Below are 18,862 nucleotides of genomic sequence, written 5' to 3'. Positions count from 1 at the left end.
ATCTTTCAAGTTTCCCAGATAAATAGGATGTAATCCGTTTATTTTTTACATTCAGATTAAATACACTTTTTTTTTGTTGTGAACCACTTTTTCGTTGAGTATTTATCTAGTCGTTTTTATTTTAGATGACATAATTAAGTAGTATTAAACAACAAGTACATTTATCTTTAAAAAAACTTGACTATTTAGTGTTTTTAATATTTAGTTTATAACATGATGACACTACATGAGCTGTCTAATATATCGTAACAAAACCTTTAAAGTAATCCAAAACGTTTTTGTTGTTGTTGTTGTTGTTTATTTCTGCGTGTAATGTAATGTAATGTATTATTTAAATAAACAGTTTGTAAATGCTACGTTTGGTTTCATGATTGTGATTTTACTTGTCGAGGTCTTTACCTGGTTATATTACGCTCCAGATGGATAGCCTTACTAGCATGCTACGCTCCAGATGGATAGCCTTACTAGCATGCTACGCTCCAGATGGATAGCCTTACTAGCATGCTACGCTCCAGATGGATAGCCTTACTAGCATGCTACGCTCCAGATGGATAGCCTTACTAGCATGCTACGCTCCAGATGGATAGCCTTACTAGCATGCTACGCTCCAGATGGATAGCCTTACTAGCATGCTACGCTCCAGATGGATAGCCTTACTAGCATGCTAGCCAAAGGCGAGTACTTTTTATGACCGGGATAGTAGAACAGGGATAGTAGAATGGGGAGAGTAGAACCGGGATAGTAGAACTGGGATAGCAGAACCGGGATAGTAGAATGGGGATAGTAGAATCGGGATAGTAGAACCCGGATAGTAGAACCGGGATAGTAGAACTGGGATAGCAGAACCGGGATAGTAGAATCGTGATAGTAGAACCCGGATAGTAGAACTGGGATAGTAGTACCAGGCTAGCAGAACCGGGATAGTAGAACCGGGATAGTAGAACTGGGATAGTAGAACCGGGATAGTAGAATGGGGATAGTAGAACCGGGATAGTAGAATTGGGATAGTAGAACCGGGATAGTAGAATCGTGATAGTAGAACCCAGATAGTAGAAAATGTGCCAGACTAGCCCGCCAGGCCAGTGACATTACTTTTCAAGAATCAGATGGCACAGATGTTGGACATGTTACTCAGGCTAGTAAACTGAAGTCTACTAGTCTGGCTGGCCAAAACCCCTGGTTACGCTATACACGACTCCAGACAGACTAACTATACAAGACTCTAGACAGACTGTAACTATACACGACTACAGACAAACTAACTGTACAAGACTCTAGACAGACTGTAACTATACACGACTACAGACAGACTAACTATACAAGACTACAGACAGACTGTAGCTATACAAGACTACAGACAGACTAACTATACAAGACTCTAGACAGACTGTAACTATACACGACTACAGACAGACTAACTATACAAGACTACAGACAGACTGTAGCTATACAAGACTACAGACAGACTGTAACTATACAAGACTCTAGACAGACTGTAACTATACACGACTACAGACAGACTAACTATACAAGACTACAGACAGACTGTAACTATACAAGACTCTAGACAGACTGTAACTATACAAGACTACAGACAGAGAGCAAGACAAAAGAGCTTATTGTGGACTACAGGAAAAGGAGGGCCGAGCACGCCCCCACTCTCATCGACAGGGCTGTAGTGGAGCAGGTTGAGAGCTTCAAGTTCCTTGGTGTCCACATCACCAACAAACTAACATGGTCCAAACACACCAAGACAGATGTGAAGAGGGCACGACTGAACCTATTCTCCCTCAGGAAACTAAAAAGATTTTGGCATTGGGTCCTCAGATCCTCAAAAAATTCCACAGCTGCACCATCGAGGTTTTAACACCGCCTGGTATGGAAACTGCTCGGCATCCGACCGCAAGGCACTACAGAGGGTACTGCATACGGTCCAGTACATCACTGGGGCCAAGCTTCCTGCCATCCAGGACCTCTATACCAGGCGGTGTCAGAGGGTACTGCATACGGTCCAGTACATCACTGGGGCCAAGCTTCCTGCCATCCAGGACCTCTATACCAGGCGGTGTCAGAGGGTACTGCATACGGTCCAGTACATCACTGGGGCCAAGCTTCCTGCCATCCAGGACCTCTATACCAGGCGGTGTCAGAGGGTACTGCATACGGTCCAGTACATCACTGGGGCCAAGCTTCCTGCCATCCAGGACCTCTATACCAGGCGGTGTCAGAGGAAGGCCTACAAATTGTCCAAGACTCCAGCCACCCAAGTCATAGACTGTTCTCACTGCTATCGCACGGCAAGCAGTACCGGAGCGCCACGTCTAGGTCCAAGAGACTTCTACAAGGTGTCGAAAGCGTTCCACAGGGATGCTGGTCCCATGTTGGCTCCAATGCTTCCACAGGGATGCTGGTCCCATGTTGGCTCCAATGCTTCCACAGGGATGCTGGTCCCATGTTGGCTCCAATGCTTCCACAGGGATGCTGTCCCATGTTGGCTCCAATGCTTCCACAGGGATGCTGTCCCATGTTGGCTCCAATGCTTCCCACAGTTGTGTCAAGTTGTCTGGATGTCCTTTGGGTGGTTGCCATTCTTGATACACACAGGAAACTGTTGAGTGGGAAAAAACCCAGCAGCTTTGCATTTCTTGACACAAACCGGTGTGCCTGGCACCTACTACCACACCCCTCTGAATGGCACACATACACCATCCATGTTTCAATTGTCTCTGAAGGATTAGCCCCTTTTTTTAATGTTGACCTAAAACAGCAGTGCCCTATAGTCCCTGGTCAACAGCAGTGCCCTATGGTCCCTGGTCAACAGCAGTGCCCTATAGTCCCTGGTCAACAGCAGTGCCCTATAGTCCCTGGTCAACAGCAGTGCCCTATGGTCCCTGGTCAACAGCAGTGCCCTATGGTCCCTGGTCAACGGCAGTGCCCTATGGTCCCTGGTCAACAGCACTGCCCTATGGTCCCTGGTCAACAGCAGCGCCCTATGGTCCCTGGTCAACAGCAGTGCCCTATGGTCCCTGGTCAACAGCAGTGCCCTATAGTCCCTGGTCAACAGCAGTGCCCTATGGTCCCTGGTCAACAGCAGTGGCCTATTGGTCCCTGGTCAACATCAGTGCCCTATTGGTCCCTGGTCAACAGCAGTGCCCTATAGTCCCTGGTCAACAGTAGTGTATAAGGTTCCATTAATGATACAACCAGTGTGTTCTCCTGCCCTCCTGGTCTGTGTCTGGGCAACGTGTGACATCATAGTTCCTGGTCAACAGCAGTGCCCTATGAGAGAGCAGGATTAGAGAAGATTGTTATCATTTAAATCCCTGTTTGACCACATTTACAGCATAGCAACCCACTAACAAACACTTCATAAATAGCCTAATGAATAAATGGGTTTTAAATCATGTGTTGCTAGCCTCATGTTTGTAACATTACCACCATGCACACCACTGCTGGCTTGCTTCTGAAGCTGAGCAGGGTTGGTCCTGGTCGGTCCCTGGATGGGAGACTAGATGCTGCTGGCTTGCTTCTGAAGCTGAGCAGGGTTGGTCCTGGTCGGTCCCTGGATGGGAGACTAGATGCTGCTGGCTTGCTTTCTGAAGCTGAGCAGGGTTGACCCTGGTCGGTCCCTGGATGGGAGACCAGATGCTGCTGGCTTGCTTCTGAAGCTGAGCAGGGTTGGTCCTGGTCGGTCCCTGGATGGGAGACTAGATGCTGCTGGCTTGCTTCTGAAGCTGAGCAGGGTTGGTCCTGGTCGGTCCCTGGATGGGAGACTAGATGCTGCTGGCTTGCTTCTGAAGCTGAGCAGGGTTGACCCTGGTTGGTCCCTGGATGGGAGACTAGATGCTGCTGGCTTGCTTCTGAAGCTGAGCAGGGTTGACCCTGGTCGGTCCCTGGATGGGAGACTAGATGCAGCTGGAAGTGGTGTTGGAGGGCCAGTAGGAGGCACTCTTTCCTCTGGTCTTAAAAATATCCCAATGCCCCAGGGCAGTGATTGGGGACACTGCCCTGTGTAGGGTGGTGTCTTTCAGATGGGACGTTAAACGGGTGTCCTGAGGTCATTAAAGATCACTGGCACTTATCATAAGAGTAGTGGTGTTAACCCCGGTGTCCTGACTCTCTGAGGTCATTATAGATCCCATGGCACTTATCGTAAGAGTAGGGGTGTTAACCCCGGTGTGCTGACTCTCTGTGGTCACTAAAGATCCCATGGCCCTTATCGTAAGAGTAGTGGTGTTAACCCCGGTGTCCTGACTCTCTGAGGTCATTAAAGATCGCATAGCACTTATCGTAAGAGTAGGGGTGTTAACCCCGGTGTCCTGGCTAAATTCCCAATCTGGCCCTCATACCATCATGGTCACCTAATAATCCCCAGTTTACAATTGGCTCATTCCTCCCCCTCCTCTCCCCTGTAACTATTCCCCAGGTCGTTGCTGTACATGAGAACGTGTTCTCAGTCAACTTACCTGGTAAAATAATGGATACATTTAAAAAAAGAGATGAGAGAGTGAGGTGGTGAGGTGAGGAGCTCACATTTTACAAGCCTGCTACTTCTGGTGAAAGGGACTGTATGTGTGTGTGTGTGTGTGTGTGTGTGTGTGTGTGTGTGTGTGTGTGTGTGTGTGTGTGTGTGTGTGTGTGTGTGTGTGTGTGTGTGTGTGACTGCGGTGAGTCCTGTCCCTCTCACCCGTCAGAACTCAGGCTTTTGATATGTCCCAACCAAGCTGGCATGTCCACAGCACCCTGGCACACACACACACACACACACAAACACACACACACACACACACAAACACACACACACACACACACACACTATTAAAAAGGTAAGCATTTCACTGTAAGGTCTACCTACACCTGTTGTATTCAGCATTTCACTGTAAGGTCTACTACACTTGTTGTATTCAGCATTTCACTGTAAGGTCTACTACACTTGTTGTATTCAGCATTTCACTGTAAGGTCTACTACACCTGTTGTATTCAGCATTTCACTGTAAGGTCTACTACACCTGTTGTATTCGGCATTTCACTGTAAGGTCTACTACACCTGTTGTATTCAGCATTTCACTGTAAGGTCTACTACACCTGTTGTATTCAGCATTTCACTGTAAGGTCTACTACACCTGTTGTATTCAGCATTTCACTGTAAGGTCTACTACACCTGTTGTATTCAGCATTTCACTGTAAGGTCTACTACACCTGTTGTATTCAGCATTTCACTGTAAGGTCTACTACACCTGTTGTATTCAGCATTTCACTGTAAGGTCTACTACACCTGTTGTATTCAGCATTTCACTGTAAGGTCTACTACACCTGTTGTATTCAGCATTTCACTGTAAGGTCTACTACACCTGTTGTATTCAGCATTTCACTGTAAGGTCTACTACACCTGTTGTATTCAGCATTTCACTGTAAGGTCTACCTACACCTGTTGTATTCGGCGCACGTGACAAATGAACTTTGATTTGGTATAGACGCCAGACCAGACCATAATATGAATTATCTTTGTTTTGATCTGTATTGAACTATGAACCCTGGCTGGTGGCAGCTAGCCTAGCAGTTAGCCTAGCGGTTAGCCTAGCGGTTAGCCTAGCGGTTAGCCTAGCGGTTCAGGGTGTTGGGTCAGTAACCGAAAGGTTGCTGGTTTGAATCACAGAGCTGATTAAGTGAATCTGTTGACGTGCCCTTGAGCAAGGTACTTAACCCTAATGGCTCCTGTAAGTGTCTCTGGAAGAAAGCAGGTGAGGTGAGGTGAAGTGTGTGAAGCCAGACTGTGATCTCTGATTGTTACAGCAATTCACCCCAGTTTGACTCCAGGATTACATACTCAACAGTCCTTCTGCGCCACACACACACACACACACACACGCACACACACACACTCTAACCTATTTATCTAAAGGACAGTATTTCCATAATTTAGTGGTTTGGTGGGTTTTTTAGATCTTTATGAACAACACAGTCATTAGCAGCCATTTTAACTCATCGCCATGGTAAGAGACCCAGCTTGTTTTAGTCTGTCTGTCTGTCTGTCTGTCTGTCTGTCTGTCTGTCTGTCTAGTGCTCAGAACACTGTTGTTCAGGCTGTAGTGGCTGTAGCAGGGGAGAGGAGCAGGGCTCTGTCCCTAAAGGCTCCCTACTCCCCACGGGCCCTGGTTCAAAGTAGTGCACTACATAGGGAATAGGGTACTATTCCCCATGGGCTCTGGTTCAAAGTAGTGCACTACATAGGGAATAGGGTACTATTCCCCATGGGCTCTGGTTCAAAGTAGTGCACTACATAGGGAATAGGGTACTATTTCAGACACAACCCAGGAGTAATTCAGCATTAAAACAACACGTTTTTTATCCCTTTTGTAAATCTAAGGGAGGTTGGCGAGGGGCTGGGGCGAACGTGACCCTAACCTGGGTTTAACTACTATTTGAAATCATTTGAAATAATTTAGCTGTGTTTGATAGAGCTTGTCTGGTGCAAGGGAACCAATAGAGAAATGACAACCCTAGCAACCCACCTGGCACTCCAGGCAGACGAGAGCAAACGCTGAAAGTATTTGAAGGATTTTAAATAGTACCTGAACCCAGGTCTGAGGGGATTTTAAATAGTATCTGAACCCAGGTCTGAGGGGACTTTAAATAGTATCTGAACCCAGGTCTGAGGGGACTGTAAATAGTATCTGAACCCAGGTCTGAGGGGATTTTAAATAGTATCTGAACCCAGGTCTGAGGGGATTTTAAATAGTATCTGAACCCAGGTCTGAGGGAATTGTAAATAGTATCTGAACCCAGGTCTGAGGGGATTGTAAATAGTATCTGAACCCAGGTCTGAGGGGATTGTAAATAGTATCTGAACCCAGGTCTGAGGGGATTGTAAATAGTATCTGAACCCAGGCCTGAGGGGATTTTAAATAGTATCTGAACCCAGGTCTGAGGGGATTTTAAATAGTATCTGAACCCAGGTCTGAGGGGATTTTAAATAGTATTTGAACCCAGGTCTGAGGGGATTGTAAATAGTATCTGAACCCAGGTCTGAGGGGATTTTAAATAGTATCTGAACCCAGGTCTGAGGGGATTGTAAATAGTATCTGAACCCAGGTCTGAGGGGATTGTAAATAGTATCTGAACCCAGGTCTGAGGGGATTGTAAATAGTATCTGAACCCAGGTCTGAGGGGATTTTAAATAGTATCTGAACCCAGGTCTAAGGGGATTGTAAATAGTATCTGAACCCAGTTCTGAGGGGATTGTAAATAGTATCTGAACCCAGGTCTGAGGGGATTTTAAATAGTATCTGAACCCAGGTCTGAGGGGATTTTAAATAGTATCTGAACCCAGGTCTGAGGGGATTGTAAATAGTATCTGAACCCAGGTCTGAGGGGATTTTAAATAGTATCTGAACCCAGGTCTGAGGGGATTTTAAATAGTATCTGAACCCAGGTCTGAGGGGATTTTAAATAGTATCTGAACCCAGGTCTGAGGGGATTGTAAATAGTATCTGAACCCAGGTCTGAGGGGATTGTAAATAGTATCTGAACCCAGGTCTGAGGGGATTGTAAATAATATCTGAACCCAGGTCTGAGGGGATTTTAAATAGTATCTGAACCCAGGTCTGAGGGGATTGTAAATGGTATTTGATCCCAGGTCTGTGAGCCGGTAAAGTACCAGCCTAGTAAATCCCTGTCTATGCCAACAAAGGCCTGTGGGCTCACTGTGCCCAGCCTGGACAGATCACACTGTTACATCAGAGAGCATAAACACACACACACACACACACACACACACACACACACACACACACACACACACACACACACACACACACACACACACACACACACACACACACACACACACACACTATTAAAGAGGTCTAGACACCAGACCAGACCATAATATGGTAAGTATTTGCTTGGTTTTGAACTGTACTAAACACACATAGAGGCCAAAGCTGTAGAGGATGGAGCTGTAGAGGATGGAGTTGTAGAGGATGGAGCTGTAGAGGATGGAGTTGTAGAGGATGGAGCTGTAGAGGATGGAGTTGTAGAGGATGGAGTTGTAGAGGATGGAGCTGTAGAGGATGGAGATGTAGAGGATGGAGTTGTAGAGGATGGAGTTGTAGAGGATGGAGTTGTAGAGGATGGACCTGTAGAGGATGGAGATGTAGAGGATGGAGTTGTAGGGGATGGAGTTGTAGAGGATGGAGCTGTAGAGGATGGAGCTGTAGAGGATGGAGTTGTAGAGGATGGAGTTGTAGAGGATGGAGCTGTAGAGGATGGAGTTGTAGAGGATGGAGATGTAGAGGATGGAGCTGTAGAGGATGGAGTTGTAGATGATGGAGCTGTAGAGGATGGAGTTGTAGAGGATGGAGATGTAGAGGATGGAGTTGTAGGGGATGGAGTTGTAGAGGATGGAGTTGTAGAGGATGGAGCTGTAGAGGATGGAGTTGTAGAGTATGGAGTTGTAGAGGATGGAGTTGTAGAGGGTGGAGTTGTAGAGGATGGAGTTGTAGAGGATGGAGTTGTAGAGGGTGGAGTTGTAGAGGATGGAGTTGTAGAGGGTGGAGTTGTAGAGGATGGAGTTGTAGAGGGTGGAGTTGTAGAGGATGGAGTTATGGAGGATGGAGTTGTAGAGGATGGAGTTGTAGAGGATGGAGCTGTAGCGGAAGGAACTGCAGAGGATGGAGCTGTAGAGGATGGAGCTGTAGTGGATGGAGTTGTAGTGGATGGAGCTGTAGGGATGGAGTTGTAGAGGATGGAGTTGTAGAGGGTGGAGTTGTAGAGGATGGAGTTGTAGAGGATGGAGTTGTAGAGGGTGGAGTTGTAGAGGATGGAGTTGTAGAGGATGGAGTTGTAGAGGGTGGAGTTGTAGAGGATGGAGTTGTAGAGGGTGGAGTTGTAGAGGATGGAGTTATGGAGGATGGAGTTGTAGAGGATGGAGTTGTAGAGGATGGAGCTGTAGCGGAAGGAACTGCAGAGGATGGAGCTGTAGAGGATGGAGCTGTAGTGGATGGAGTTGTAGTGGATGGAGCTGTAGGGATGGAGTTGTAGAGGATGGAGTTGTAGAGGATGGAGTTGTAGAAGATGGAGTTGTAGAGGGTGGAGTTGTAGAAGATGGAGTTGTAGAGGATGGAGTTGTAGAGGGTGGAGTTGTAGAGGATGGAGCTACAGAGGATGGAGCTGTAGAGACCAGAGCTGTAGAGGATGGAGCTGTAGAGGATGGAGCTGTAGAGACCAGAGCTGTAGTGGATGGAGCTGTACAGGATGGAGCTGTAGAGGGTGGAGTTGTAGAGGATGGAGCTACAGAGGATGGAGCTGTAGAGGGTGGAGTTGTAGAGGATGGAGCTGCAGAGGATGGAGTTGTAGAGGATGGAGTTGTAGAGGGTGGAGTTGTAGAGGATGGAGTTGTAGAGGATGGAGTTGTAGAGGGTGGAGTTGTAGAGGATGGAGCTGCAGAGGATGGAGCTGTAGTGGATGGAGCTGTAGTGGATGGAGCTGTAGAGGAAGGAGCTGTAGGGGGTGGAGCTGTAGAGGAAGGAGCTGTAGGGGATGGAGCTGTGGGGGAAGGAGCTGTAGAGGAAGGAGCTGTAGGGGATGGAGCTGTAGTGGATGGAGCTGTAGAGGATGGAGCTGTAGTGGATGGAGCTGTAGAGGATGGAGCTGTAGAGACCAGAGCTGTAGTGGATGGAGCTGTAGAGACGAGAGCTGTAGTGGATGGAGCTGTAGTGGATGGAGCTGTAGAGGAAGGAGCTGTAGGGTGTGGAGCTGTAGAGGAAGGAGCTGTAGGGGATGGAGCTGTAGGGGAAGGAGCTGTAGAGGAAGGAGCTGTAGGGGATGGAGCTGTAGTGGATGGAGCTGTAGAGGATGGAGCTGTAGTGGATGGAGCTGTAGAGGATGGAGCTGTAGAGACCAGAGCTGTAGTGGATGGAGCTGTAGAGATGAGAACTGTAGTGGATGGAGCTGTAGAGGATGGAGCTGTAGAGATCAGAGCTGTAGTGGATGGAGCTGTAGGGGATGGAGCTGTAGTGGATGGAGCTGTAGAGGATGGAGCTGTAGAGACCAGAGCTGTAGAGGATGGAGCTGTAGGGGATGGAGCTGTAGTGAATGGAGCTGTAGAGGATGGAGCTGTAGAGACCAGAGCTGTAGAGGATGGAGCTGTAGAGGATGGAGCTGTAGAGACCAGAGCTGTAGAGGATGGAGCTGTAGAGGATGGAGCTGTAGAGACCAGAGCTGTAGAGGATGGAGCTGTAGAGGATGGAGCTGTAGAGGATGGAGCTGTAGAGGATGGAGCTGTAGAGGATGGAGCTGTTGAGACCAGAGCTGTAGAGGATGGAGCTGTAGAGGATGGAGCTGTAGAGGATGGAGCTGTAGAGACCGGAGCTGTAGAGGATGGAGCTGTAGGGGATGGAGCTGTAGAGGATGGAGCTGTAGAGACCAGAGCTGCAGTGGATGGAGCTGTAGAGACGAGAGCTGTAGTGGATGGAGCTGTAGGGGATGGAGCTGTAGTGGATGGAGCTGTAGAGGATGGAGCTGTAGAGACCAGAGCTGTAGAGGATGGAGCTGTAGGGGATGGAGCTGTAGTGAATGGAGCTGTAGAGGATGGACCTGTAGAGACCAGAGCTGTAGAGGATGGAGCTGTAGAGGATGGAGCTGTAGAGACCAGAGCTGTAGAGGATGGAGCTGTAGAGGATGGAGCTGTAGAGGATGGAGCTGTAGAGACCAGAGCTGTAGAGGATGGAGCTGTAGAGGATGGAGCTGTAGGGGATGGAGCTGTAGGGGATGGAGCTGTAGAGACCAGAGCTGTAGAGGATGGAGCTGTAGGGGATGGAGCTGTAGAGACCAGAGCTGTAGAGGATGGAGCTGTAGAGGATGGAGCTGTAGGGGATGGAGCTGTAGAGACCAGAGCTGTAGAGGATGGAGCTGTAGGGGATGGAGCTGTAGAGGATGGATCTGTAGGGGATGGAGCTGTAGTGGATGGAGCTGTAGAGACCAGAGCTGTAGAGGATGGAGCTGTAGTGGATGGAGCTGTAGGGATGGAGCTGTAGTGGATGGAGCTGTAGATGATGGAGCTGTAGGGGATGGAGCTGTAGGGGATGGAGCTGTAGGGATGGAGCTGTAGTGGATGGAGCTGTAGTGGATGGAGCTGTAGGGATGGAGCTGTAGTGGATGGAGCTGTAGAGACCAGAGCTGTAGGGGATGGAGCTGTAGGGGATGGAGCTGTAGGGGATGGAGCTGTAGAGACCAGAGCTGTAGAGGATGGAGCTGTAGGGGATGGAGCTGTAGAGACCAGAGCTGTAGAGGATGGAGCTGTAGAGGATGGAGCTGTAGAGACCAGTAGATGGTAAATATAGCTACACATCAAGGAGAGAGCGACAGATAGACTAGCGATTAAGAGCGTTGGGCGAGTAACCTAAAGGCCGACTTGGTGAAAAATATGTCTGTCTGTCTAAAGATCAGAGAATCAACAGAGTCTGTATAGGTAATCTCTCTCTGTCTGGAGGGATGGAAAACAGACTAAGGGGTAGAAGAAGAGTGGGTTGGATCAGGGGAGGCGGTGTGTGTGTGTGTGTGTGTGTGTGTGTGTGTGTGTGTTGAGCAATGCACAGGCATTGTACTCGAACCAGTGTATGGTGGTAACAGGATAAACACACCATTGTATGGGTGGTAACAGGATAAACACACCAGTGTATGGGTGGTAACGTAGCTTGTCAGAGACAATTAGTAGTGATTAAAGCACAGCCACACACACACACACACACACACACACACACACACACACACACACACACACACACACACACACACACACACACACACTCCCTTAATGTTGTTAACTCATTATTAACTACTGCATAACACAGGACTCCGAGATCTTTAATAGGACCCTATTGGATTCTATAAGATTATTTTAGACTCTATTGGACTCTATTGGAGTCTATAAAATTATGTTATACTCTATTGGATTCTATAATATTATTTTATACTCTATTGGAGTCTACTGGACTCTATTGGAGTCTATAAGATTATTTTATACTCTATTGGAGTCTACTGGACTCTATTGGACTCTATTGGATTCTATAAGATTATTTTATACTCTATTGGACTATAAGATTATTTTAGACTCTATTGGACTCTACTGGACTCTATTGGACTCTATTGGAGTCTATAAGATTATTTTCTACTCTATTGGATTCTATAAGATTATATTAGACTCTTTTGGAGTCTATTAGACTCCATTGGATTCTCCTGGACTCTATTGGACTCTATTGGCATCTGTTGTTCCGAGAATGACGTTTCATGTCTGACTCGTCAGAGCGCTGAACAACAGTGACCTCTTGTGATTGGTTTAGGGAATGACATCGTCGTGGCATTCTGAGTGTCACTGTCGTCATGGAGGAGCAGGAAGTAGTGAGCGGGGAAAATAAAGCTCTCCGGTCTCTAAATGCTGATGTCGAAACCCACGTTAATTTTATTAATCAATCGAAACAAAGCGCCCGAGCATGGTGGTTGGATTATTCCGGACATCCAGTTTCTTATGGCGATATACGAACGAACGGGTTATTACGTATGGATACTTTTCTGAGTGAGTCCCTCCCTCATGTCTTTCTTGTGTTACTCAAATACTTGATCTGTATTACGTTTAACATGTCATGTAATTTAGCTATGGGTTGAACCAAGAGGACAGTTATACCCCAACAAAGCATTACTCAGCTATGGGCCTTTCCCAAATGTTGAATTTAACGAGTTATAGTCTATAGCCTAAAGCTATTGTTCGTGACATGTAATTTCCCTCCATCTCATTCCACTCTCCGCAGCGCATCCATGGGTTTTCAGAGCCTCTCGAAATGGGGCGAAACTTTTAGCTAATCAGCAAGATGTTTATATGCCAACAGCTGCCACCGAATATGAAGAGGATGTTTCTGAGTTTCCAAGTTTCTGAATGTTGTCATAGCTACCCCAGGTGTGTCCCTCTCTATGTTGCTTCTCATCAACCCCGTTGACAGACACCTGTTGTACACTACACTTCCTAGTGCTGTCGTTTCCTTTCCTCGTTGTCACCTAGATATAAAGGAGTCAAACCAATAATAGCATTGACATTTTCCCTGTCCCAGGCTGCTATAGGCTGTTTAAAAAATAAATAAATGGTAGGCCTAGGCAACAGACAAGGAGAGGAAAACAACCTAGACTATTGAGACTTCCCCTCAAGTTGTTGTTCGTGTCACCACCCACACATGCATTACTTGTTTGGCATTTTACCCCTCAAAAAGTTATTTCGATTGTTTCTTCCTGTGTTCCAGTGTTGTTTATAGTAGCCTGGGTCCCAGATCGTTTTCTGATCTGGCCAACTCCTGATGGAATCGTCGTAACAAATCATTTGGCTTGGCGATGGAGTAGACAAAAAGCACAATCAGACCTGGAACCAGTTCTGTCCGGGGAGTGTTGATAGATCTGGGACCAGCTCTGTCCAGGGAGTGTTGATAGATCTGGGACCAGCTCTGTCCAGGGAGTGTTGATAGATCTGGGACCAGCTCTGTCCAGGAGTGTTGATAGATCTGGGACCAGCTCTGTCCGGGGAGTGTTGACAGACCTGGGACCAGCTCTGTCCGGGGAGTGTTGATAGATCTGGGACCAGCTCTGTCCAGGGAGTGTTGATAGATCTGGGACCAGCTCTGTCCAGGGAGTGTTGATAGATCTGGGACCAGCTCTGTCCTGGGAGTACTGATAGGTCTGGGACCAGCTCTGTCCGGGGAGTGTTGACAGATCTGGGACCAACTCTGTCCAGGGAGTGTTGATAGATCTGGGACCAGCTCTGTCCAGGGAGTGTTGACAGATCTGGGACCAGCTCTGTCCAGGGAGTGTTGATAGATCTGGGACCAGCTCTGTCCAGGAGTGTTGACAGATCTGGGACCAACTCTGTCCAGGGAGTGTTGATAGATCTGGGACCAGCTCTGTCCAGGGAGTGTTGATAGATCTGGGACCAGCTCTGTCCAGGGAGTGTTGATAGATCTGGAACCAGCTCTGTCCAGGGAGTGTTGATAGATCTGGGACCAGCTCTGTCCAGGGAGTGTTGATAGATCTGGGACCAGCTCTGTCCAGGGAGTGTTGATAGATCTGGGACCAGCTCTGTCCTGGGAGTGTTGATAGATCTGGGACCAGCACTGTCCAGGGAGTATTGATAGATCTGGGACCAGCTCTGTCCAGGGAGTGTTGATAGATCTGGGACCAGCTCTGTCCAGGGAGTGTTGATAGATCTGGGACCAGCTCTGTCCAGGGAGTGTTGATAGATCTGGGACCAGCTCTGTCCAGGGAGTGTTGACAGACCTGGGACCAACTCTGTCCAGGGAGTGTTGACAGATCTGGGACCAGCTCTGTCCAGGGAGTGTTGATAGATCTGGGACCAGCTCTGTCCAGGGAGTGTTGATAGATCTGGGACCAGCTCTGTCCAGGGAGTGTTGATAGATCTGGGACCAGCTCTGTCCAGGGAGTGTTGATAGATCTGGGACCAGCTCTGTCCAGGGAGTGTTGACAGATCTGGGACCAGCTCTGTCCAGGGAGTGTTGATAGATCTGGGACCAGCTCTGTCCAGGGAGTGTTGATAGATCTGGGACCAGCTCTGTCCAGGGAGTATTGACAGATCTGGGACCAGCTCTGTCCAGGGAGTGTTGACAGATCTGGGACCAGCTCTGTCCAGGGAGTGTTGACAGATCTGGGACCAGCTCTGTCCAGGGAGTGTTGATAGATCTGGGACCAGCTCTGTCCAGGGAGTGTTGACAGATCTGGGACCAGCTCTGTCCAGGGAGTGTTGACAGACCTGGGACCAGCTCTGTCCAGGGAGTGTTGACAGATCTGGGACCAGCTCTGTCCAGGAGTGTTGACAGATATGGGACCAGCTCTGTCCAGGGAGTGTTGACAGATCTGAGACCAGCTCTGTCCAGGGAGTGTTGACAGATCTGGGACCAGCTCTGTCCAGGGAATGTTGACAGATCTGGGACCAGCTCTGTCCAGGGAGTGTTGACAGATCTGGGACCAGCTCTGTCCAGGGAGTGTTGACAGATCTGGGACCAGCTCTGTCCAGGGAGTGTTGACAGATCTGGGACCAGCTCTGTCCAGGGAGTGTTGACAGATCTGAGACCAGCTCTGTCCAGGAGTGTTGACAGATCTGGGACCAGCTCTGTCCAGGGAGTGTTGACAGATCTGGGACCAGCTCTGTCCAGGGAGTGTTGATAGATCTGGGACCAGCTCTGTCCAGGGAGTATTGACAGATCTGGGACCAACTCTGTCCAGGGAGTATTGACAGATCTGGGACCAGCTCTGTCCAGGAATGTTGACAGATCTGGGACCAGCTCTGTCCAGGGAATGTTGACAGATCTGGGACCAGCTCTGTCCAGGGAATGTTGACAGATCTGGGACCAGCTCTGTCCAGGGAGTGTTGACAGATCTGGGACCAGCTCTGTCCAGGGAGTGTTGACAGATCTGGGACCAACTCTGTCCGGGGAGTATTGACAGATCTGGGACCAGCTCTGTCCAGGGAGTGTTGACAGATCTGGGACCAACTCTGTCCAGGGAGTGTTGACAGATCTGGGACCAACTCTGTCCAGGGAGTGTTGACAGATCTGGGACCAGCTCTGTCCAGGGAGTGTTGACAGATCTGGGACCAACTCTGTCCGGGAGTGTTGATAGATCTGGGACCAGCTCTGTCCAGGGAGTGTTGACAGATCTGGGACCAACTCTGTCCAGGGAGTGTTGACAGATCTGGGACCAACTCTGTCCAGGGAGTGTTGACAGATCTGGGACCAGTTCTGTCCAGGGAGTATTGACAGATCTGGGACCAACTCTGTCCAGGGAGTGTTGACAGATCTGGGACCAACTCTGTCCAGGGAGTGTTGACAGATCTGGGACCAACTCTGTCCAGGGAGTGTTGACAGATCTGGGACCAACTCTGTCCAGGGAGTGTTGACAGACCTGGGACCAACTCTGTCCAGGGAGTGTTGACAGACCTGGGACCAACTCTGTCCAGGGAGTGTTGACAGATCTGGGACCAACTCTGTCCAGGGAGTGTTGACAGATCTGGGACCAGCTCTGTCCAGGGAGTGTTGACAGATATGGGACCAACTCTGTCCAGGGAGTGTTGACAGATCTGGGACCAGCTCTGTCCAGGGAGTGTTGACAGATCTGGGACCAGCTCTGTCCAGGGAGTGTTGACAGATCTGGGACCAGCTCTGTCCGGGGAGTGTTGACAGACCTGGGACCAGCTCTGTCCAGGGAGTGTTGACAGATCTGGGACCAACTCTGTCCAGGGAGTGTTGACAGATCTGGGACCAGCTCTGTCCAGGGAGTGTTGACAGATATGGGACCAACTCTGTCCAGGGAGTGTTGACAGATCTGGGACCAGCTCTGTCCGGGAATGTTGACAGATCTGGGACCAACTCTGACCAGGGAGTGTTGACAGATCTGGGACCAACTCTGTCCAGGGAGTGTTGACAGATCTGGGACCAGCTCTGTCCAGGGAATGTTGACAGATCTGGGACCAACTCTGTCCAGGGAATGTTGACAGATCTGGGACCAACTCTGTCCAGGGAGTGTTGACAGATCTGGGACCAGCTCTGTCCAGGGAGTGTTGACAGATCTGGGACCAGCTCTGTCCAGGGAATGTTGACAGATCTGGGACCAACTCTGTCCAGGGAATGTTGACAGATCTGGGACCAACTCTGTCCAGGGAGTGTTGACAGATCTGGGACCAGCTCTGTCCAGGGAATGTTGACAGATCTGGGACCAACTCTGTCCAGGGAGTGTTGACAGATCTGGGACCAGCTCTGTCCAGGGAGTGTTGACAGATCTGGGACCAGCTCTGTCCAGGGAATGTTGACAGATCTGGGACCAACTCTGTCCAGGGAGTGTTGATAGATCTGGGACCAGCTCTGTCCGGGAATGTTGACAGATCTGGGACCAACTCTGTCCAGGGAGTGTTGATAGATCTGGGACCAGCTCTGTCCAGGGAGTGTTGACAGATCTGGGACCAGCTCTGTCCAGGGAGTGTTGACAGATCTGGGACCAGCTCTGTCCAGGGAGTGTTGACAGATCTGGGACCAGCTCTGTCCAGGGAGTGTTGACAGATCTGGGACCAACTCTGTCCAGGGAGTGTTGATAGATCTGGGACCAGCTCTGTCTGGGAATGTTGACAGATCTGGGACCAACTCTGTCCAGGAGTGTTGACAGACCTAGGACCAACTCTGTCCAGGAGTGTTGACAGATCTGGGACCAACTCTGTCCAGGAGTGTTGACAGATCTGGGACCAACTCTGTCCAGGAGTGTTGACAGACCTGGGACCAACTCTGTCCAGGAGTGTTGACAGACCTGGGACCAACTCTGTCCAGGAGTGTTGACAGACCTGGGACCAACTCTGTCCAGGAGTGTTGACAGACCTGGGACCAACTCTGTCCAGGAGTGTTGACAGATCTGGGACCAGCTCTGTCCGGGAATGTTGACAGACCTGGGACCAACTCTGTCCAGGGAGTATTGACAGATCTGGGACCAGCTCTGTCCGGGAATGTTGACAGACCTGGGACCAGCTCTGTCCAGGGAGTGTTGACAGATCTGGGACCAGCTCTGTCCAGGGAGTGTTGACAGATCTGGGACCAGCTCTGTCCAGGGAGTGTTGACAGATCTGGGACCAGCTCTGTCCGGGAATGTTGACAGACCTGGGACCAACTCTGTCCAGGGAGTGTTGACAGATCTGGGACCAGCTCTGTCCAGGGAGTGTTGACAGATCTGGGACCAGCTCTGTCCAGGGAGTGTTGACAGATCTGGGACCAGCTCTGACCAGGAGTGTTGACAGATCTGGGACCAGCTCTGACCAGGAGTGTTGACAGATCTGGGACTAGCTCTGTCCAGGGAGTGTTGACAGATCTGGGACCAGCTCTGACCAGGAGTGTTGACAGATCTGGGACCAGCTCTGACCAGGAGTGTTGACAGACCTGGGACCAGCTCTGTCCAGGGAGTATTGACAGATCTGGGACCAGCTCTGACCAGGAGTATTGACAGACCTGGGACCAGTTCTGACCAGGACTATTGACAGACCTGGGACCAGCTCTGACCAGGAGTGTTGACAGATCTTGGACCAGCTCTGTCCAGGAGTGTTGACAGATCTGGGACCAGCTCTGTCCAGGGAGTGTTGTCTGATCTGGGACCAGCTCTGACCAGGAGTATTGACAGTTTCACAGACGTCATTGTTTCTCTGTGTGTTCCAGTGTACTCTCTGCAGGAGTGTTGTCTGATCTGGGACCAGCTCTGACCAGGAGTATTGACAGTTTCACAGACGTCATTGTTTCTCTCTGTGTTCCAGTGTACTCTCTGCAGGAGTGTTGTCTGATGCTAATCCGTAATCTGGTAGAAGAGGAGGACTACGGCAGACTGGACATCCCCGAGTCACTGAAGACTGACCTCAGACAACAGCCTGACTTACTGAAGGAGCTGGGACTCATCAACCGTCTCAGAATAGGAGTGTTGACCTAGGATCAGTTGTATCATTTAGATCACAATGAATCAGATTACATGGACAGGGGGGGATGACCTGATCCTAGATCAGCTCTCATACTCTGAGAAGCTTTATGCATAACAGGCCACTGAATAATGGACTTTCTGTTGACCAAATGTACTGCCCCCCCCCCCCCCCCCAAAGTCAGGTTCGGGGAACTGCAGTAGGGTTGCGAATTAAGAGTACTCATTATTATAAAGAGTACATATTATTGTATGGGACAAAAAAAGAAACAAATATAAATAAAGAAATATTTTTTTTTTAAATGTTTATTGAATAAATGTATTTGTTTGTTTCTTTTCATTTTGATGAGGGTGTGAAAACACAATGAATTTA

The 18,862-nt window shown here is 49.0% G+C and overlaps 1 pseudogene; it reads left to right on the top strand.

The window, feature by feature from the left end:
* The first annotated feature begins 12,381 nt into the window (after window positions 1–12,381).
* LOC139379625 (von Hippel-Lindau disease tumor suppressor-like) lies at window positions 12,382–18,656 on the top strand (annotated as a pseudogene).
* Window positions 18,657–18,862: the final 206 nt, after the last annotated feature.

Source organism: Oncorhynchus clarkii, chromosome 21 (genome assembly GCF_045791955.1).
Source record: "Oncorhynchus clarkii lewisi isolate Uvic-CL-2024 chromosome 21, UVic_Ocla_1.0, whole genome shotgun sequence".
Lineage (NCBI taxonomy): Eukaryota > Metazoa > Chordata > Actinopteri > Salmoniformes > Salmonidae > Oncorhynchus > Oncorhynchus clarkii.
This window is presented reverse-complemented; position numbering and strand designations above follow the sequence as displayed.